Source organism: Protopterus annectens, chromosome 4.part0, assembly GCF_019279795.1.
Source record: "Protopterus annectens isolate FY-2018-M chromosome 4.part0, PAN1.0, whole genome shotgun sequence".
Taxonomy (NCBI): Eukaryota; Metazoa; Chordata; order Ceratodontiformes; family Protopteridae; genus Protopterus; species Protopterus annectens.
Window position 1 is genome coordinate 1,466,551,378 of NC_056733.1, and position 23,368 is coordinate 1,466,574,745.

Here is a 23,368-nt window from a genome sequence, read left to right on the forward strand (position 1 = left end):
CCTTATTTCAGTAAGAGATTACATCCTCCATTTGTGTCAGTCCTTAGGCATCTCATTAAACTTTGAAAAAATTAGACTTGCAGCTAACACAATCCTTAGATTTCACATTCTGTCACCAGAAGACTGCGACAAAAATTGCAAGCCTCCCAGAACAAAGGGTACTTTCCCTCAGGCTACCAATCATATACCTTCTTCAGCATAACTTTCCATCAGCTTCACAGTACTACAAACACAGGACACATAGCAGCAGCCATTATACTGGTCCCTTAGGCCAGATATGAAATGACAGTGTTGTGATGGACACTCAGAATACAATGGTCCCAGTCCACTCACTTCAATTTCCTATCTTACTATCCACAGTCTGCAGTACTAATCTAAAGTGGTGGATTCATATCTCCTTAGTACAAACTGGACATCCCTTTGTTCTTCCCCTTGTTTCAGCCATGGTTACCTTGAATGCCTCCTGTCTGAGATGGGGGCACTACAAAGGGAGGACAACATGGTCAGAACTTAAATTCACATCAATGTACTGGAAATGAGGGCAGTCCTCCTAACCTTGTAGGGAGTTCAGGACTTCCTTCCCCAGGGGTGTGAGCTCAGTGCACATGGACAACACTTCAGTCATGTGTTACACCAAAAAAACAAGGAAGACCTCAAGCATAACCCTTGTGTGGAGAGGCTGTAAGAGTGACAAAATGAGCAATGCCTTCACAGCATTTTCTGGGAGAAGCACACATTCCAGGTTGCACAGGCATTTTAGGAGACAGACTCAGTCACTGCATCCTGACACCTTACGAGTGGTCCCTCACCCCTACAGTAACAAGTAAAATCTTCACCTACTGCGATCAGTCTTGGTATGACCTATTAGCCTCCCTGGCCAATACAAAATGCAACAGCTACTTTATCCTCATCTCTCCACAGGAACAGACACCCAAGGATGCTCTTGTCTATCCTTAGCCACCTGGTCTACAATATGCCATCCTCCTTTCACTAATGGCAAATAATATAAAGAACCATCTGCACAAGGTGAAAGTTATTCTTATAGTATCTTTCTGTCCCAGACAAATATAGTTCCCACTGCTCTGGCCTCATTTAACATGATTTCCATGGTTAATAGATCCCCAACCAGATCTCCTGTGTCATCTGTCTGGACAGCCTCACCCAGATATCAACTCTTTCAGACTAACCACATAGTTTCTACAATTCTACTGATGATTAATAACCAAAACCTTCCTGCAGGGTAATGAAATAAAAATGTGAAAATAAAGAAAAAGTACAAATGGAAATGTTTATGTAAGAAGTAAATATGCCAAGGTCAGAGGTAGATGAGGCTCAATTACTGATAGTTAGGATAGGAGGAGATGAGATAAAAATGGTGATATATAACCAATCTACAGGAACATCCCCAGGAGTAGATGGTATTCCTGTGGACGTTTGAAAGCTAAGAGGGAGAAAAGTGGTAAAGCTCTGGAAAACTTTGTGTAACAGTATTTTAAAAAGATGAGAAGCACCAACATCCCAAAAGAAAGCAGTGGTGATTGTAATACCTAAAGATGGTAAAGATCAGTCAAATCCAACTTCATAGAGGCCTGTTTCAATTTATTTATTTATTTATTTATTTATTTATTTATTTGTTACATTTGTTTACCGGGAAGGTTCACTGGGCCTAGGAGAGCCCATTTTCAGTGGAGGCCCGGGGAGAAAAGCTCCACATACATTTCAGATGTTACACATTACAATAATACAGAGAAAACACTGTTACAGTTGCATAGAAAAACTAGAGACAATAGAGAAAAAACATAGAACTATAGTTACAGTTACACATCTAGCTAGTTAGGAAAAAAAACAGCAACAATCCTAGGCATTAATTTCAATATGCTATCTAGAACTTTAGAGTGCGTGCATTATAACTTAGAAAAATTAGGACATATCGGGGTACATATGTTATGAATAGAGGGATGATAGTGAGAGTGGTAGGGTTTTAGAAGTAAGGACAGGTGGAATAGGTAAGTTGAAAAAAATGAAGAGGTAGGGGTGGAGAGAGAGGAGGGATAAAATCAGGATAAGGAAAATAAGGAAAAAATAGGAGAGGAGGAAAAAGAAAAAAAGGATAGGAAAAAAGTAGTAGTGGGTGGAAAGAGGTGGGGCAGAGTTGGAGTGGATCATAGGGAAACAGTCATTTTTACTAGAAATGGTTAATTTTTAACAAGGGTTTAATGAGCTGGAGGAGACATGTTATCTAAGTGATAGATTTTTAACTAGAAAGGGTTATTTTTGGCATGGGCATAACCAGCAGGAGCAGAGATGTTGTCTAAGGGATTTTTTAAAGAGTACTGGGTGCCTGATGGAAGTTATTGTTGATGGGAGGTCATTTCAAAGTTTGGAAACAGTGATGGAATAAAGCATTTCACCAGCTGGGAGTTGGGGTTTGTTCTAAAGCATAATTATAAAGTGTTTATGTCTATAATGGTTAAAAGAATGGCAAAGGTGATGCCAAAATTGATAGATATGGAGCAATGTGTTTTTGTGAAAGTGAGGCACACATTTGACACAAAGAAATGCGTCTGTTTCTTCCCGGGCCTCCGCTGAAAATTGGCTTTGCTCCAGGTCAGAATTTCCCAGTAAACAAATGTTAAATAAATAAAATAAATACATTTGGCAACATTAATAGAATAGTGATGATTCTAAAGGAAGCAAAATGTAAGAAATAAAACTGTTTTTGGTGGGTTTTGATGCATAGAAAGCATTTGACAGAGTAAGCTGGGATTTTATGAGTACGGCAATGGAAGCATTTGCATTCCCTGATAAAACTATATGGTCGATTAGAAGGACATATGAGGGGTCTGAGGTAAAAATTAGAGTGGGGGTTTCTCTCTTATAAGTTCTGTTTCAGCAGAGGTACAAGGCAAGGGTGTCTTCTTCCCCCTTTGTTATTTACATTATATTTGGAACCACTGGCAAAGAAAATAAGAGATTCAGAAATTCAGGGATATAATTGGTATGGCAGTCCAAAAAAGTTGACTTTATTTGCAGATGACATTATTTTATACCTGGTAAAATCAGAAAAGCACATTTCAGTGTTGTTAAACATTCTGAGATAGTTTCAAGTCTTTTTAGGATACAAAATTAATGAAATATAAAACAAAGCCAACAGCTATAAAGTATGTACCCACACACAAATTGATTCAGCAATACTCATACTTATGGGGATATGGTAAAATGAAGTACTTAGGAGCATGGATTAAAAAGGTTTCTGTTATGGCAGCTAAGGATATGCAGGAAGATACTAAACAAAAAACAGTACAAAACTGAAAAATTGAAAGCTCTGTTTTATGGATATGGATAACAGAATACAAACAGTGAAAATATTTTTAGTCCCTTTAGTTTTACTCATGGGCCAGGAATATTTTCATGAACCAGAGAAGAAGCTGTGGATAGCATTTAATAAAGAACCGAAAGATTTTTTTCTAGGAGAGGAGGAGGGCTAGAGTCAAGTGGGATAATTGATCCTTCCAACAGAACAAGATGGTTTGGGATTACCTAATTTGAAGGGATATTTCGGAGCTACACAGCTAAGGCTCCCATACACAGCACAAGCAGAAAGCTATAATGCAAAGTAGAAAGAGATGATGCTGAAACAGAGGGGAGGTTCAATAAACAAAGAGATTTTGGATGCAGCAGCCACAGAGAATATTGTATTCGTAAAGTAGCAGAAAGTATTCTAAAAATTAAGCCAACATGGGGATAGAGAAAGGAGATTCTGCTGATAGGAATTACTTCAATTGGGGGTATTGAGAATAGGCAAGAGGGAGCTGGAATTTACTGCAGAAAATTGGCAAAAAGCAAGATATTGGGAGCAAATAATTAGAGAGGGAAAGAGGCCAAAAATGTCTTTGGACTGCAGGCTAGAGACTGCCTTCCCTGTCAAGGATAGATATCAAAGTATAGGTAAAGAGAAAAAAAGCAGGGGTATCCTAAGCAAAAGACCAGCACTGGTAGAGTTTTTAGTTGAATCTAGAGTAGAAGCTGCTGTTTAAAAAGGAATAATTAGTAGAGTATATAAGATATTGCATGATAACTATAGGAGTCAATCAGAAGAGGTTAGAAAGGATTGAGATGAGAGATTGGATACGCAATTCACAAAGAAACAATGGGGACATATATGTATGGTTCCCAAATATGCAACAAAGTCTAAAAGATTTAGGATCTTTGCTTGAAAGTGTATGCATAGTTATTTTTATACCCCAAGCAGACTCCAAAGAATTTTTCCTCAGGTAGATTACAAATTTTAGAGGTATGATGGGGAAGAAAGATAATTGGGAACATAATTTTGGGGATTGTAATGAGTTGGCAGACTTTAAAAATTACCTTCAGACTACTCTACCAGAAATACTGAGTGAGTAAACTGCTGTAACTAAAGAAAATATTTTTTGAGCTATGGTACAGAATTGGAATTGCCTGGACATAGTAAGGCCTTGCTATTTTTAATTCCGGTGACTTCCAAAAAGCAGTTACTAGAAAATGGAAATTAAAGTCTAAATCAACTGTACTAGAACTAGTGAATATTGTAACAGACACAGAAGAACTGGAAGTGGGATCTTTAGAAAAGGGTAGGAGCAAATTGCATAGAAAAAAAGAGGAATTTCTGGAAACAATACATGTAGAATAATGTTTTGGAGGAGGAATGAGGTTTAAGGGAAAGCACAAATTGAATGAGCCATGTAACATTTAACTGACAACAACTGGATACATTTTTAAATGATGTACAATGTTTGTAGCTGAAAATATGTCAATATGGTTTGTTTTCATTTACATAAATGTATGATTGTCTATGTCATAAGTGATAATATATTTCTTGTTTTAAAAAATGAAATAACCTAAACCTACCTACCAGAGTTGTTCAGATTCTGTTGGTTTCCTAAAAACTATCTACTTGACAATTATACAAGAGTAAATGGAAAATATTTTCATTTTGGGCTGTGTACCATGGACTGGACCCTTATTCAGCTCCTACTCCCTTTATGTTGCAATTCCTGATCAACCAGTTTAACTCTGATTCCAACTATTCAGCCATTAGGGTTCAGCTAACCGCCATTTTAAACTTTCATCTAGAATTCAAAGAAACATTCTTTAGCTACACAGAAGATATGTATGACCCTCTTAAAAGCCAAGTTTGTTCTCAGACCTCCCCTCAAAGACTTTGCTCCTCCAAACATTGCTTATCTTCATACCTTAAACTCTCATGTAACCCTCATTCAAGTCAGTGTCAAAGTGTTCAATGAAATACCATTCCTAGAAAGCCTTACTGCAGCAGCTATCTCAGCAAGATGAATATATGATCTGCGTGCTTTATCATGCAGGTCAACATATCTAGTTTTCCACAAAGACTGAGGCTCACTCAGACTAAACCCTGTCTTTCTTCCTATAATTGTCTCAGAGACTGCCATAAACCAAACCAATCTTTTGCCATTTTTCTTTATAAACCACACAAACAAAGGAGAGAATATGCTGCATATTTTGGATGCTTACATGTAGACTGGGTTTTATCTTCATAGGAAAAAAAACATATGTAAAGGCAACCAACTTTTAGTTTTCTCCTGAAAGGCAAGTAACTAAGGTCTATATGGTGACACTCTGTAGCTTGCTTTCAGACTGTATCACATTCATTTATTTATTCTATGCATAACAAACAACTGGGTGCAAATTCAAAAGCACATTTCACAAGGTTAATCTCAATTTCATTGGCCTTTTTCAAGAACTGTTCTATAGATGACATTTGTGCAGCAGTAATATGGACAACAATGCATATCTTCATAAAACACTGTAAGCGTGATCTCATACCAAGCCCAGAGCGTGTTTCGGTTCTACCATTCTTAGGGGTATCCTGTCATAATGCTACCTGGAAGAAAGTAGATTGGGATTATGTCCCAACAGTCAAGATGGATGTCGAGGATAATATAAGATACAAAATTTATTGTCCTCCCCATCCATCTCAATAAGCCTGATACCATTCCTCTTTCCAAATTTGTCACCATCTTTCCAGGACAGACGTGGTAGTCCTAACCCAAAGCCTTTCCCATTCTTCCTCACTACCATGATATCTGATGGAGTCAAACTTGATTTCAGATACAGTATGAGTGCACTGCATCATGGCAGAGAACATATCTTGAGCACCGGAGAAGCTTCTGTGTGGAAAAAGTTGCCATCTTGGATCTGTCACTAGGAGTGATAAACCAACAATCAAGGCAACTGGATATGGACAATAAGGATCTATCTTTATCGTAAATACATAACTTTTGTTTTCTGTATAACTGCTAGATCAGGAGACTCCAAAAAGTTCATTTTGTGTTGTACTTAAAGTCATTTTCACATTGTTTTACCTGTTTTAATACACTTAATTACTATTTAAAATGTATATTCATAACAGCCTGTTCTAGCATGGTGTGGTGACCATCATGCAAACAGCAGTGTTTATTCTAGTGAAAGTAGTTCAATTGCTGCTTCTTTTAGGTAGCTGAGCACTGCTGGGGTAAATGAATAGCTATTTCTTATTGGATCTCTTGCTTTTTCTGTTTGCTTTATACTGTGACCAGCTGTACTCTCGTACTTTCTTTCCAGTAAGACTGCAGAGGGCTGTAACTGTGGACCCACACTGAAAAAACGTATAAAGTGGTTTTCTGGACTTCTGCTGCATCAGAAAACACAGGAAAGTTCATTTTAGCATTGTACTTAAAGCCATTTTGCTATTTCTGCCATTTTCAAACTTTACCTGTTTTAATTCACTTAATTACTACTTAAAATCTATTTTGGTAACAGGTTCTTCTGTTCTGGTGTGGATGCCATTTTGAGACAGAAGTGTTTATTCTAGTGGGAGTAGTCTAATTGCTGTCATTGGCTCAAAATTATATCTTTTCTAACTGGTTCTCTTCCTTTTTTGCCTGCTTTACACTGCAGTCAGCACAGATGAGCACATCACTGCCTGAGCTGTAGATGAATAGTAGGCTGTGTGCACAAATCAGAAATGTCCTTAATTAGAACATATTTTCCTTCCTTTCCTTTCACAGGTGCCAAATACTATTGTACTCCTGGTCAAACCTTATTGTGTTAATTTGAGCTAAACTGCTATCAGCTATTCTAATCTGTGAGTGGTGCTCAAAATGGTGAGACCCAATAACATCCCTCCTTTATCACTCTCTCAATCCCTTCCTCATCCTGCCTTTGATTTTTTTTTTCAATAATAGCACTAGATATCATGCAGAGACAACAAATTACCTCCCCTTCTATTCCCAGCCTTCTAGCACTTTGTGTCCTAATGGAGAGTAGGAACAGCCTTATACTCACTGAAAATTAACTGCTGCTCAACCTAGTCAATTCTGTCAGTGAGAGGAGTAAATAACTAACAAATCTTGAGGCGTTCTCCCATTACACTGTTATATCCCCATCCATACAAATGCCATACTGTTATACAGACAAGCCAAAGCTGTTGCATGCTAATGCCATTAAAAAGGACTACCCAAGTCTCCCCAGCTCTTAAGATTAGGCATTAGTGAAACCCCTCTCACATACACCTACTAAATGCACACTGTATTTATCCTTTCACCAACAACATACCACTACCATGTTTAGTACATATAAACCAGCTTCTGGAAACATCTTGGTGCTTGGAGACTCTGTTATTAGACATACACACACACACTATGCTCACCAGGTGGGACAAGGATAAGGCTAAAGTTGGCTGACTCTAGGAATCAAGGATTGCAGACATTTCAAGGGCCCGCAAGACCCTTTCCACCAGCAAGTATGGATGTAGTCCTTGTGAAAGTAAATGACCTGACACAAAAAACATTGAAGGACATGCTGGAGCTTGCTATGCAAGCTTTGATCAAGGATAAGACTCTTTTTCTAATCTGAGTGGTATCCTCTCTGCACTGAGAATGATACCTAGATACAATGAAAGGATAACTGAGTTCAACAATTGTCTAGGTAGCTGGTGTTATTCATTGGGGGATCCAGTCTGTGTCATCCTCAGTTGAGATGATTGACAGTCCAATCTGCTTTAGAAAGGACAGACTACATCTTTCATTCGGGGACTTCTGCATACTGGCAAAATCCTTTGCTGCCCCCATTGTGCCTTTTTTAGGCAAAGTTCATCTACTGACCATCCCAGTTTAAACATCATGGTAACCTTCTTAATTCCAGGAGTCTTAACAAACTACCTGATTTGAAAGTGGTTCTGCATCTGGGTCATGTCCATATTTGTGTTGTTACTAAGACATGGTTCAAATGTAATGAGAGCACATCCCCCCTGCCCCGTGCTTAGATTTTTATGCCAACCGTGCCTTTAAACCAATGGTAACTGTGGCAGTATCTCAGTGTTCATCAGTGGCAGTATCCCCTCAAAGGTGATACCAGAGACACTTCCCCCTCAGTGAGCTCACAGAACTCCAGCTCAGCTTAGGGAAACTTTCAACTTATAGCTTATCAATCCCTGTCCGTGGTCCCACACATTTGTAAAAACTTCCTGGCATTCCCTGAAAATATCACTATTAGCAATGGCTCATTAATCCTTGGTGACTTCAACTGTCCCTCAAAAGTACCTACATTAACAACTTAGCTTCTTGGATTGAGTAAACAAAAACTCCCTGGCTCAACTTGTCTTCAGTGCCACAGGGACAAGAACATTCTTTATTTGGTTCTCACAAACTTACATCCAGCCTGTTCTCTACAGTTGATCCTTCATCCTGGTTGGTCCTTCATTAATTAAGTCAGACAAACCTACTGATTACCTTTCCCCTCAAAACATCCATGCCCCTGATAACCAGTAAAACCCTTTTTAAGAGATTTCAAAAAAGCAACTCTTTTACAGTTATATGACAAAATCTCTAAATTCACCCACAAAAGCTCCCAGTTGATCTGGGGTATGCATCCACCTACACTAAGGATCTTTATGCCCGTTCAGACAAATGCATTGACCTGGCTGCCTCTGCTAGAACCGAATATAACAGTAAATTCAAAGTCAACTGAAACTGAATTCAGATTCAAAAACAAACCACCCTGGTGGTCAATCAGTACAAACAAATTGTATAATAGAAGAAATAAACTGCTCAAATTATCACATAGGGTCAGAATCCCCTGCATGAAGATAATACATATAAAAAAAAAAAATCACTAAGAAACTGAAGGCAACCATAAAGACCAGTAATGTATTCCATGATCACAGGGTACAGAGCGAGGCAAAGGATAACTACATGTCCTTCTTCAACTGGGTTAGAAAATTAAGAAATAATTCTCAAAACTCCTCCAAACTTTTCCTTAATGATGCCACCCACTCATATCCAAAAGATATTGTTAACATACCAGCCAGAAAGTTTGCAGCTAACTTCTCTTCTGAAACTATCATCCCAACTCCAGTCATCCCTGAGTCACCCCCCCCCCCCCACCATCACCAAGGATCATGTCCTTAAGGTACACTCAAAGACTAAAAACATTTCTTCCATAGGTCCCAACAATGTACCAGGCTGCCTAATAAACAGCACCAAACATGCACTCGCTGATCTACTCCTTAAACTGTTTAACCTAAGCTTATCTACAGGCTGTATCCCTGAATCCTGGTGCACTGCAGTAGTAATACACCTCCATAAGGGTGGCACCACCAAGGGCCATTGAAACAAAACACCCATCAGCCTTGTGAGTCTTATCTGTAAAGCCATGGATCACATCATTACTCACTTTATAATTCATAACTTCAAAAATCTGGTTAGGCTTGACCCACAGCAATTCAACTTTGTGAAGGGTAGGTCATGCTTGCTAAATATTGTATATTTCTTTGAAAAGATCATGCAGACAGTGTTCACTGGGCACACTATTCATACTGCCTATTTTGATGCCTGTCCCATATCTTGTGTATTCAAATGAGACATTGAGGCTGGGTATGCGTTCAAGTCATTTATTATACATACACACATCAGGAGCTGTAACTTGCACATATACTTCATACTTCATATGCTTACTGACTGACATGTTACTTCTAACACACACACACACACACACACACACACACACACACACACACACACACACACACACATGTGCATGTACATTCAAGCTTACATTCACACTGTCTGACTACACAAAATGGCACTGCTCTCGCACATGCTCAGTAACTTGTAGTTATCACATGTGCTGCCTAGCTACAGTGGCTGACTAGATTCAATATACACACTGATTTACAATGCCAAAGCATGTAACACCATACCACATAATTTAGTCATAAATAAATTTATGGCATTTTACACTGATCTGTATGTTGTAAGATGAATAACTAACTGGCTCAAGGACAGAACACATGCTGTTAGAGTAGTGAGGCCTCATCAGTCAAAGAGAGGGTGACCTTTGGTGTCCTTCAGGAATCTGTTTTAGGTGCCCTCCTATTTGGCATTTATTTCTCTGATCTCAAAACTAATAACACTGATTTCAGGTTAACTATTTATTTTTTATTTGTTTAACATTTGTTTACTGGGAAAATCCAACTTGGAACAAAGCCAATTTTCAGCAGCGGCCCAGAGAGAAAAGCTCCAGATTTGCTGTTTTGATTTGTTGAAGACAGTAATCTGGTTGTGGTTGTCAAGTTAACCCAAGATTCTTGTACCCTTCAAAATAAAGCCGACATGTGGTGCCCTAAAAAAGGGCTTAAACTAAATGCCAAATACAGTATCATCCATTTTGAGAAATAATAGATTGCTTCAGCCTACTGCAATGATAATACCCTGCTATCAAGCAAGTCAATGATTAGAGACCTGGCTTATGGGAAGAAAGATCTCTTTCCTTTGTCACCATGTAGTGACTGTAGTTAGGAAATCCTTTGATATCTTACAACTGTTTGTCAAAAGCATCTCTCCTGAAAACAAGGAAGTCATTGTTTCCTTATACTCTGCCCTGGTCAGACCTATTATAGAATATAACTACCATCCCATCAGTCTGATGAGCCTGATCTGCAAGGGCATGGAACGTATTATCATGGAACTTATAAAGAAAGACATTGGCAACCTTCAAACACTGGACCCCATGCAGTTTGGGTTTGTGAAGGGCCGATCTTGTCTCCTGAACCTGATTGACTTCTTCAAATCAGTCTCCAGAGCTGTGGACGAGGGTAAGGCGGTCCACACAGTCTATCTGGACCTTGCCAAGGCCTTCAACACCATCCCCCACTCTGGAATCATAGATAAACTTACTAACCTGAGCATAAATCCCTACATCACTTGATGGGTTGCCAACTGGCTTACTGACAGAACCCAGACTGTAAAAGTAGCCGACTCCAAATCAAGCTCCAGACAAGTGACAAGTGGAGTACCACAGGGTTCAGTCTTGGGACCGCTCTTGTTTGGCATCTACTTCTCTGAAGTACAGGCCAACACTAAGATGATGTCTGCAAACTGGGAGCCATTATTGAATCCCCAAATGATGTGGATATTCTACAAAACGGCCTTACAGAAACAGATGTTTGGTGCCAGAGCCATGGGCTCAAGCTTAATGCCAAGAAATGTATAGTTATCTCCTTTGGGAAAAAACATGTACCCATGAATTACCACATAGGTGGCAGTACACTAAACACCAAAAGTGTGATGAGAGACTTAGGGACACAGGTGGACAGTCTCACCTTTGATAACCACATCGCTATAACAGTCAAGAAATCCTTCTATGTGGCACACCTCATCGCTAAGGGCTTTTCATCCAGAGAAAAGGAGGTAATTGTCCCACTGTACTCATCCCTCATTAGACCCCAGGTATCACTTCTGTGTCACTGTTAGACAGTGGCACAGTATACTAACCTCGAAAAAGGGCATAGCAAAATTAATTTAAAATGGGTGGCGAAAGCCAAACACAATCTGGCTAGGCTTATAAATGCCCTAGGGCAGATAACCTAGTATGAACCTATGAACCTATGAACCTATGAGTGCAATGCCATATTTGGTATGTACCTCACAAGACATCTGCAACAGCTGGAAAGGCCGCAGAAATACCTCACTAAAAGAATCACAAGCCTAAAGCAGATGCCCTATGCTGACCGTCTAAAAAACTCCAGCTATACTCTGTGGCATATCATCTACTCAGAGGTGATCTCTGCTTAACATACAAGGCCATGTCAAACTCTGAGCTGTAGGACATGCTCCACTTAAAGAAATCCCAATCCTTCAGAGCCACACGCTCCAGGGATCTAAACCTTGTCACCACAATGAACAAAACATGCTGGAGGGATAGGTTCCTGACACAGAGACTCCCCATACTCTGGAATAGACTGCCCATACATGTCAAGTAGAGCGCCTACTTGGCCCTCTTCAAAAGGAACCTTGACGACTGGATGGGAGATAGGAAATTTACCCCGGGGATCATATCAGTTCCCTGCTAGAAAGGGCTCCAGGGAAGCAAATATTGTGGGAAGAAATATCCAAGGAATCGTTATGGCTAGGCTTGTATAGGCCCTAGGGCCGATAGCCTAGTACCAACCTATGAACCTATAATGCACTTTTTAACACATATCTTACTAGTCGTATCAACAAAAACTTGAAAAACTGTAAAGTTTGCTAGCAAAAATTTCTCTAACCTCAAAAATCTTTTTTAAACAACTTTATTAAATTATCACTTAAGACACAGGCAAACAGTCATTAACAGAAAAAAACAATTTTAACATTTTCCATTTAAATACAATATACATCACATATATATTTTCTTTGCAACTGTCATCAGTCCAACCTTACAAAAATGCTGAATTCCCGTCTTCCCTTAAACGTCACTCCTCCTAAACATCGTTATGCATGTATTTGTTCACATAATTTCCATTTACTTCTATGTAATTTGCTCATTCCTTCTTCTAAAGATTCTTCTTCCAGTTCTTTTACCTCTTTTATGATAGTCAATACCTGAAATACAATTGGTATAGACTTTGATTTCCATTTTCTAGTAATTCTTTTTGGCAGCCAACAGAATTTACTAATAAGGCCTTACTATATCTAGGCAATTCAGATCCTGTATCCCAGCTCAAAATAATCAGTTCCTTACTTACAGACATTTGCTCACCCGATATTTCTGATGAGTACCCTGTAGGGAATTTTCAAAATCTGCCAACTCATTACACTCCTGTTGCTCGTCCAGTCAGGATAAACTATAAGAGCCTTCGTGGGTTCTGTTCAAGCAGCTTTATTATGTACAAACAAATCAGGATTGAGGCTTAATAACTTTAACTTAGGTAAACTTATATACAAACTAGCGATTGCACTCATACATGCTCACTCTCTGGCAGCACTCTCAAAATGGCACTGAAGCTAGCATGTGCTTGTTATTTATATGCACATACTGACCTTGAAACACTTCTTAAAGGTACAACAAACACACACACACACACACACACACACACACACACACACACACACACACACACACACACACACTATTCTACATCCTCCCTCTTTGAGAAATGAGTCATGAAATATTGATGACATTAATTTACATGCAATTGATACAAATAATTCTTTGTCATGCAATTATACAGAACTAAATACATATAGACAATTATGGCCAGGTTGCTGTGTATTTCACACTAGGTCTGGAAATACAACCAAATCATGTGACATAGAAATTAGAATTAGGTCTAGCAACTGGGACTGTCTCTGCTGAATGTTCAACTTTGGGGACATCAGGAACATCATCAGGAATGGAAGTAAAAGTTAAGACACATTCTGCAATAGGAACATTATCTGGATTGCTCTGAGATCGAGTCTGTATCACAGGAACAATGCTGCAATATTGATTCTGATACAGGAAGAAGAAGATATCTGCGATTTCTCTTATACTCCACACCCTCAGATTCTATGAAGTGGCATCTCAACCTGGCACATACACCTATTACTTGACCAATCCAGTCAAAATATTTTGCCATTTGTATCCTCACTGTCTCTCCTTCTTTCAATCGATGAATAAATCTGCTCATTTTGTCATAACTGGACTTTTGGAAAGAACACTTTCTGAATAGTTGAGCTCTAATTGTCTTGTTGTTCTTAGCTTTAGGCCTCAACAAACTGGAACTGATAGGCAATGTTGTTCTGGTTTGTCTAGATAGAAGTCTCTGAGTAGGCGAGCCAATTATATTGTAATGGGGTATGTTTCTGAGATTAAGTAAAAAAGACCTCGGTGTTATCATTCTTTGACTTCAGCAATTGCTTTGCACTCTGTACTGCACATTCAGCTAGTCCATTTGACTGTGGATACTCTGGACTACTAGAAACATGTACAAAGTCCCATTCCTTTGCAAATTTCTGAAACAAATGACTAGTAAATTGGGTACCATTGTCAGAAATAACTCTGTGTGGACTACCATGGACTGAGAAATGATGTTTCAACTTGGTCATAACAGCAGTGCACGTTAAGATTAGGTAGTAAATCAATCTCATACCAGTTCAAATAAGAGTCTACCAACACAAAGTAATGCTGATTGTTCCACTCGAATATATCAGTGGCTACTATTGACCAAGGTAGTCCAAGAACTTGACTTAGTTGAAGTGGTTCTTTTTGCAATTGTTGCAGTAATCACATCTGGGTTATCTGCTTGCAGTAGCCCTCAGTCGGCCAGATTATCAAAGTCTTGGGTCCTGCATCGGTTGCTGTCTCATCTTAAATGACATCAGGTAGTCAGGGGTATAAAGCATGCACCGACACCATTACATCAGTTTTTCTTGTCCCAGATGTCAGGTGCCCCCATAATGAGAAGCAATTATATACAAGGTTACACCTCCAACAAAAAGGCAAATATACCAAAATACCAAAAAGCTTTTAAGCATAGTAAACAAGAATAGAGGTATAGTCAATAGAAGTCAGGGGGCTGGAGGAAGGTAACCAGGACTGCAACAGTGAATACACTCGAACATCTACATATATGGTAAGTGTATACAACTGTACTATGTTCTTTGTGTTTCACTGTTGCAGTCATCACATTTGGGTGGATTCCCAAAGCTAAGGATGGGAGGAGGAATTTAGATAGCATTAGGACCAGCTATAAGGCCCTGCAAGACTGCAGTGGCAAAGCCAGCTCTGGATTTAGAGAAAATTGGAAAATGGCAATGCTTGGTGAAAGTATGTACAGAACTCCAGGTAGCAGCTTCTAGGATGTCCCTGGTAGGGACACCTCTGAGAAAGGCTGTAGAGGTAGATGCAGCCCTGGTTGAGTGTGGTCTTATCCCCTGTGGGGTAGGTTTTCCATGGTGTTTATAGCAGAAATGAATGCAATGGCCTATCCATTTAGAAATGGTTTGCTTTGAAATGGCCTTCCCCTCTGCCCCTGCAGCAAATGTCACCAGCAGCTGTTCAGATTTCCTTTGAGGTTTAGTCCTGCCCAAGTAAAATCTAAGTTGTCTGTGCACATCTAAGGAATGCAGTATCCTTTCCCCTTTGTTCTGTGGATTAGAAAAGAAGGTTGGCAAATGAATGGACTGATTAAGAGCCACACTGGATACTACCTTGGGCATGAAGGAGGGATTGGTCCTGAGGGACACCCTGTCCGCATGAAAGATGATGAAAGGCTCCACTGCCATAAGGGCCTGTAATTCAGACACCCTTCTTGCTGAAGTGATTGCTAAAAGGAAGTCAGTTTTCCAAGAAAGGACAAATCCAAAAAACCACACAAACTGATAAAGACAGAAAAACCAAGGGATAACGTATCCAGCAAGCATGCAATACAACTGCAATTCACTCGCTAACAAGATGCGATGTTAGGTTAATTTAAAGCAACAATGGTTCAGATTTGTTGACGCTACAAATCTGAACCATTGTTGCTTTAAATTAACCTAACAGCGCATCTTGTTAGCGAGTGAATTGCAGTTGTATTGCATGCTTGCTGGATACGTTATCCCTTGGTTTTTCTGCCTTTTCCAAGAAAGGAATTTTAACTCTGCACTTGCAGCTGGTTCAAAAGGAGGTAGAGTGAGTTTTTCCAATACAAAGTTAAGGTCCCAGGCTGGAGTTGGGGCTCTCCTGGGTGTACCAAGTATCAAGTATCAAGCAGGTGACATTACTAGGGCCAGTCGGTTTGCTAACCAACAAGATAGGTCACAGTTGTTATCATACCATCTTAAGTGTACAGACCAGTCACAGGAGCCCAGATTGGTCACTACTTATGGCAGAAACACTAGGAGTTTCATGAATATTATCCAAAGACATTGGTACTTGTTACAGTCGGATAACATACTAAACAATTATATTAAGGATCAGTGTTTTTATTCCTTTTGGAAGGGGTGGTCATTGGGATCCTTATTCAGTCATTACAAAAGGGTGTATAATCATTTTCCCAATCCCCCCGTTCAAACTACAGTAACTGGAAAACTTTTGCTGGGTTGTCATCCATGTGGGCACTGTTCGTATTGTCCAAGGGTGCTCAAGTCAGATAGTTTCACTTCTCATAATTCTCCACATGTCTATAATGTTTCCTTTTTTGCTAACTGCAGTACCAGTTGGGTTATTTATTTAGCCCGAGGTAGCTGTTGGGCATTTTATGTGGGACAGATTTCCCGACCCTTTAAATTAAGGGTCGGTGAACACTTAAGTGATATAAAAAAAAAAAAAACGTTTCGGATTCCTTATATAAACACATATTCAAACATCCCACAGGTATTTTTAGCTTCATGGTCATTGACTGTATTAGGTTTAAGAGCATTGAGGTTCATGTATTACATGAATTATTAACGAATAAAGAAAAATGTGCATTGTTAAATTGGGAGCTCTATTTTCACCTGGGTTGAATGACCAATTTTGAAGGATTCTGCAATTGATCATCATTTAGATATTTACTACTGGATTTCTGTACACATGGATATATAATTTTTTGTATATATTTCTTGGATATTTCAAGATTTTGTAACATATTACATTTGTGATTTAGTTTTGCAATGTATTTTTTATCCACTAGAGGGCATTATTACATTGAATATAAATGTATGTGAATGAATAATCTTGATTGGATTTTTTGTGGTGTGGTTGCTGAAGAAGGCTTATGCCGAAACCGGTATGGGTTAATTTTTTACTTAGTCTTCATGGAATAAAATATTCCTTTGCCAGAAGGCTACACTGGAATCACTGTGTGCTGGCTCTTTTTTCTTTGCTGTTCTCCTGGGTGATCTCAAGTTTTTGGCCCCTCTGTGGAACTGCTTGAGCTGTGGATGAGAGAAGAGGGGTGGTTCTGTGCTGTAATGAGCTGAAATGGCTGAGGCATGAATTTTGATGTAAGAAAAGGAAAGGCCCTTGTGAAGCATCTCAGTTAAAGGAGCACTACGGGAAACTTTTTGAAAAATATATATTTTTTTAACTTTTCCTTAAGTTTGGCTCATTGCAAACCTGTATGCACCAGACAGAAGTAGTTACTAGAAATTTTATTCAGTTTGTAACCCTGACTGACCTCCTGGGGGCAGACATCCTGATGAGAGTTTGTTGTCTTCTAAAGAAAAATCTTCCCCACTGTCCACTGTTTCTGAGAATACAGTGCCCATAGCTGGGCTGTCATGTAAGACTTCCACTCACTTAAAATGGAAGAAGAGGAAAGAGCAGCTAAGTTTGACAGGCTGCAGTAAAAGTATAATTTACTGTCACACAGTGCCTTTTACAAATGTGTTTCCTTACAGTGTGTTACACATTCTGTGAAAAAAATCTTCTAGAACTGCCAGCTCTTTGCTGAGATAACAGAGTTTATTAAGACATTCAACTTTAATCTGCTTCAGTTCCTTCTCAAGTTACTCCTCCCATATTCCCACCCTCTGCTAGGAGAGTTTCACATTTCCTGCCCTGCAAGGTTCAACTAATTTGAATGATAATACACATCAGAGTTGCTTGCAGTCAGCCTGGTGTGCCTCTGAAACTGTTCCCTCTCTCCTTACTGCTGTCATCTGAATAGCACTTTCACAGTAAATCATGGTAGAAATATGCTTTTAGCAATCATTAATGCATAGGTGTCTATTCCTCTGAACATGCCTATACCATACACAGGTACCAATTAATCTGGGCCACCAACAGATTTAGCTATGACTGCAAATTCATACTCAGCAAAATTAATATTCATCTTTGCCTTAGACAGAATTGCAGTCCTCTGCATTTTTATCCATTAGGCATGCCACTGATGTGTCCTTCTATTTGTAGTTACTACTGCTGCTGTGTGCACATATTCATTGTTGGTATGATGTTTTTGAAGCAACTTAGTATATTCTTTACTTCATGCTATGCAGTGCATACTCTCACTGTTCCAGAGTGCATACTGTTCTTGCTCTCTCAACATTTTCTTTTTCGGGTTGCCACATGTTTTTCTAATCATCAATATACAGAAGTTTAACACTTTTCTCCAAGAAGGTATATAAACCAGACTACTCTAACAGTATGGTTTGCAAAACACTATTTATTTTTTCTATAATTGTGACTGTTGCAATTCACTTATCATATGAATGTAGTTCTTATAGCAGGGATAAAGTATGAGAGGCCCTTTATCCCAGGCAGAGCAAATGAGAAACAGTTTGTAGGATATGGGTATGGCTTTGGCTTCATTAAAAAAAAAGTGTGCAAGGGGCAAAATGTGGGTTTTAAATAGCTGAGCTAAAACATCAAAGAACTTGCAATCCATCAAATGCACAAACAGCCCATGGCAACACAAAGCATACAAACCAAGAAAATAAGACATTCTGTAAAGTTAGTATCCAGAGTTTTTATGCAGATAACACACCTTTCAGCTATCACCAAAATCCACGGCCACAGTACCCAAATCTCCAAAAATGTGGTTAGAAGCAGTAAGTTAAAAACAGCACATTTATTGGTACGTAATCTGAATCACACCAAACAGCAGCAAACAATAAACCAAGCGCTTTCGCTCAGTTATTACCGAGCTTCTTCAAGGTTAAAAAATCTGTTGTGTAATCAGCCATGTTAAATACTAAATGCAACATCACATGACATACCCCCCCCATGTGAATCATCCCTAATCAGTTTCTTATAAATACAGTGTGTATAAACTTTCCTTAAATATTAAATATATATTCCAATCCAAGAATCAAACTCAACTTTAAATTCAGTAATGCCAAAAATGAAAATATATAATATATTACAACACATGTAAAAACACATAAAAAATAATAAAATAAATGGTAATGAACATGACAATAATAAATATTAAACTAAACCATGAAAGTAAATAAATGTAACATCTTCATTACCAATACAGCACATGGTAACCAAACTAAGGCATTAGGCTGAACTGCAAGTACATCCAATACCAGTGTGTTTAAGGTTGGAGTATCGGGAACTGTTTTGGCAGCTTAGACTGGACGCAATTAGACTACCGGGCATGAATGACGCCTTGAATATAAACAGTGTGCTCAAATTAAGAAGGGCATGATTATAACAGGGGTTCCTGTAGACTGCTTAAATTTCCCCACTAAACACACTGGTATTGGATGTACTTGCAGTTCAGCCTAATGCCTTAGTTTGGTTACCACGTGCTGTATTGGTAATGAAGATGATACATTTATTTACTTTCATGGTTTAGTTTAGTATTTATTATTGTCATGTTCATTACCATTTATTTTATTATTTTTTATGTGTTTTTACATGTGTTGTAATATATTATATATTTTCATTTTTGGCATTACTGAATTTAAAGTTGAGTTTGATTCTTGGATTGGAATATATATGTAATATTTAAGGAAAGTTTATACACACTGTATTTTTAAGAAACTGATTAGGGATGATTCACATGGGGTGGTAAGGTATGTCATGTGATGTTGCATTTAGTATTTAACATGGCTGATTACACAACAGATTTTTTAACCTTGAAGAAGCTCAGTAATAACCGAGCGAAAGCGCTTGATTTATTGTTTGCTGCTGTTTGGTGTGATTCAGATTACGTACCAATAAATGTGCTGTTTTTAACTTACTGCTTCTAACCAAATTTTTTGGAGATTTGGGTACTGTGGCAGTGGATTTTGGTGATTCTTGGTCTTGTGTTCATATTTTTTGACACCTTTCAGCTATCTTACCATCTACAAGTGCATAACTTGTGAAGCCTGATGAATAACAATGACTGGCTTTCAGTACAGGAAGGGGCAAGCTGAGCTAACAGGTATCATGCTGAGGAGATGAATTCATTATACAGACATCACAGCTCCTCAGTGAATAACTTCAATTGACTGTTCATCAACAGAAGATGAAGAAGGTGTGATGCATACGCATGGGAACCCTAAGTCACAGACAGTGGCTAAGCATATTCACAGGAATCTTAATAGCATCAGATGAAGTATGAGCAGAGTCAATTAGGAAACAGGTTTTTAAACCAAAGAAGAAATGCACATCAATAAGTACCTAGGTCTTCTGTCACCAAACAGTTACATTTAAGCATACACAGCTCACCAGAAAGTACAATCAAATGGACAGCCATATTTCTGCAATTACTTATTCCACTATACCATCTGACTTTACATTACTGGTTTCCTTACAAGTATACCAGACTGTTTATGAAAATCATAAAGTAAGGCACATCAAGAAATGGATGTCCGTCATTATGGGTGGCACTGACTATTGTGCACACTATACTGTGGCACTTTTATATACTAAAGTGCAGTCATCAGAACTCCCCTACTCTTTGCATCGGATCCCATAGCAGTATCACTGTGGCTTCCAGGTACAGTTTATAGCACAATGTCAAATTTCCGGTATCTGCACTTTGTGAGAACTTTTTCTTCCTGACAATGAATATATAGACATGCATGCCTTATCCGGAACATGTTAGACGAAGTGAAGCCACTGCTGTGTAGTTGTGCATACTGACCACCTGTATTGCATTACTAAAATCCTATGAAGCACCACTGTAAACCCCTTTCTTCTGCAATATCACTGTAGGGCCACCAAATCAAGTGTAACAACCTGGTATCAGTGTCTCTAATCACTGATGACAACTGGGCAAAAACAGGGGGAAAAGATATGTCCCTTGGTCATGTGTATAGTTCTCACAGCACATTTAGAGTGTCTTCTAACCTCAGTATATATTTTTTAAAAAGTATCTTCCTTTTAAGATATCAGCATGCTTCCTTTTTTGTTGCAAAGAAAGATAGGTGCTAAGTAGGAATTTTACTGCTTACTCCTGTTAACTTTCATCCACTACCAAAAACAAGGATTATGGTAAGGTTTGAATGCACTCCATAAAGTGTATGTGTGTGCTCTCTATTGGCTGTGTGCCTCCCATAAAACTCAGCAGCCTTACGTTAATAAGGTAATGGCTGGCCGGTCTATTGTAACCCATTGTGAGTTATCTTTGGCAGCTGTGTTGAACTACAGCTGGATGCATAACTAATGAACCTGCGAAAAATGACCTGTCAATTGCTACTCAGTGTAGGTTCGCTGACAGAACACTACGAAGGTGGATAGACATCCAATGTTTCTAGGTGACAAGATGAAAGGGCATTGCATCCAAGCTACTTGGCTTGGGATCCAGAGTCTACTTCTCTGTAGGAGAACAGGCTACAGATGCTCTGTGAATTGTGGTAAGAGAAAGTGTTCAGAAGGCAATGAGAGCTACTGTTTGATTAAGTGACAGACGCATGTCAATCAGACTCCAGTGTAATGATAGTGCAGTACTCGTAATCTCATCCTATGTCCCACTGCTGAGCTGTGACAGTGAGCGAAAGAGTGCAGCCAGACATCAGTTTGCAGGACATACTAGATCAAGTTGGACATCATGAATCGGTTTAGATAATGGATGACTTGAATGCACATATCATGTCAGACAGGAAAGGAAATCAGGACTGCCTGGCTCAACATGGAGGGGGGGGGGACAGGAAGAATGGTGAGACTGTTCTAGACTTCTCTCTTACAAATGGCTTGATAGTAGCCATAACATACTTCATTAAGAGAGACAGTCACAAGTTCACATACATGAGTGGCCTATCTCCAACTCAGGTAAAGTTCCCTTAGTGAGAAAAGGGTACTGGGGTATCAACATAGATTGCATAGTCTTCCTCAGTGAAACAGGTGGCCCACAGCATAAACCACTGGTTTCCGCAATCAGCTGCAAACAGTGGGCAAGGAGGGTGCTAAGGTCAACAGAGATTTAGGTGAAGACCAGGAAGTTGACTGGAGATAAACTGTGAAAGTTCAAGCATTTAGTCATGGCTACACCTCTCTAAGAAGTGGTGGAAATAGGTCTACAGGAAGACTGGCATCACCTTAAAACAGCATGTGTCAGGAGTACTGAACAGAGTTATGGCCTGTCCATGTATGTCTATAAGGTACATAAGGAAAGCATGTTGTGTAATGCAGCAGTCCAGGATCTCCACAAAAGAAATACAGAGTGCAGAAAGAGTGTAAGAGTGGATTGACCACCCGGGCTAGGAAGGAATGGAGGTTGACTAACAAGGAAGGTAAGAGAGCAGTTGCATTAGCACAGATAAGGGCACTGGAGGCACTCTGCCAGCTACTGCAGAGACTCTGTAGTTGCCACAAGGACACTACATCAGATTGCAAGGGCACTACATCCAGATAAAGAAAACTGACAGACACAATTCATAAGGCATGGCAAAAACAACATGCCCACCATTCTGCGGGACATCAAAGGCAGACTGAGGGAGTACTTACAGCAGCTTAACAATCACATTAACCCCCACAGATGCTGTACTTCCCCAGAAACAGGCTATGATATAGTCAAACATGATACCACTCTGGAAGAAGTAAGACTTTCACTAAGGGAAATAAAGTCAAGCAAAGCAGCAGGCTCAGTGGAGGTCACAATGGATATCTTACAGATGCGGGCTGAGGTAGGGGAGAATTGTCTCCTGAAGCTACTTGTAGCAAGGTGTAGAGAAAGGCGCATCCCGGGTGAGTGTTAAAGAATCATACTTGCACCAGTTAACAAGAACAAATGGGACATCCACAACTGTGATAAATACAGAGGCATTATACTGCAGTCACATTACATGAAAGTTATGGAGAGAGTGAATCATAAATGGATACAGAGGGTAGTACAATGTAATGAGGGTGATGAGCAGTTCATATTCAGATCAGGATGCAGCACAACTGACCCAATGTTTTCAGTGAAACAGTTGCTAAGAAGCTAGAGATGAGGAAACAGTCCTAATCCTCATTCTTAAGCTTTGGGGATGCAGATGACAAGATCCCAAGAAAGCTGCCTTGGGAAGAACTGTGGTGGTTCAAAGTTCTAGAATCCTCATTGGAATTAGTGCTGCCTAAGTAGAAGGACCCAATGACTCAAGTAAAAACAGCATTCCGTCTCACATCTGGGGCAATCGATGCACCCATAAGTGGGTCTGTTTTTCTATGTAATTCCAAGTAAGTTATAGAA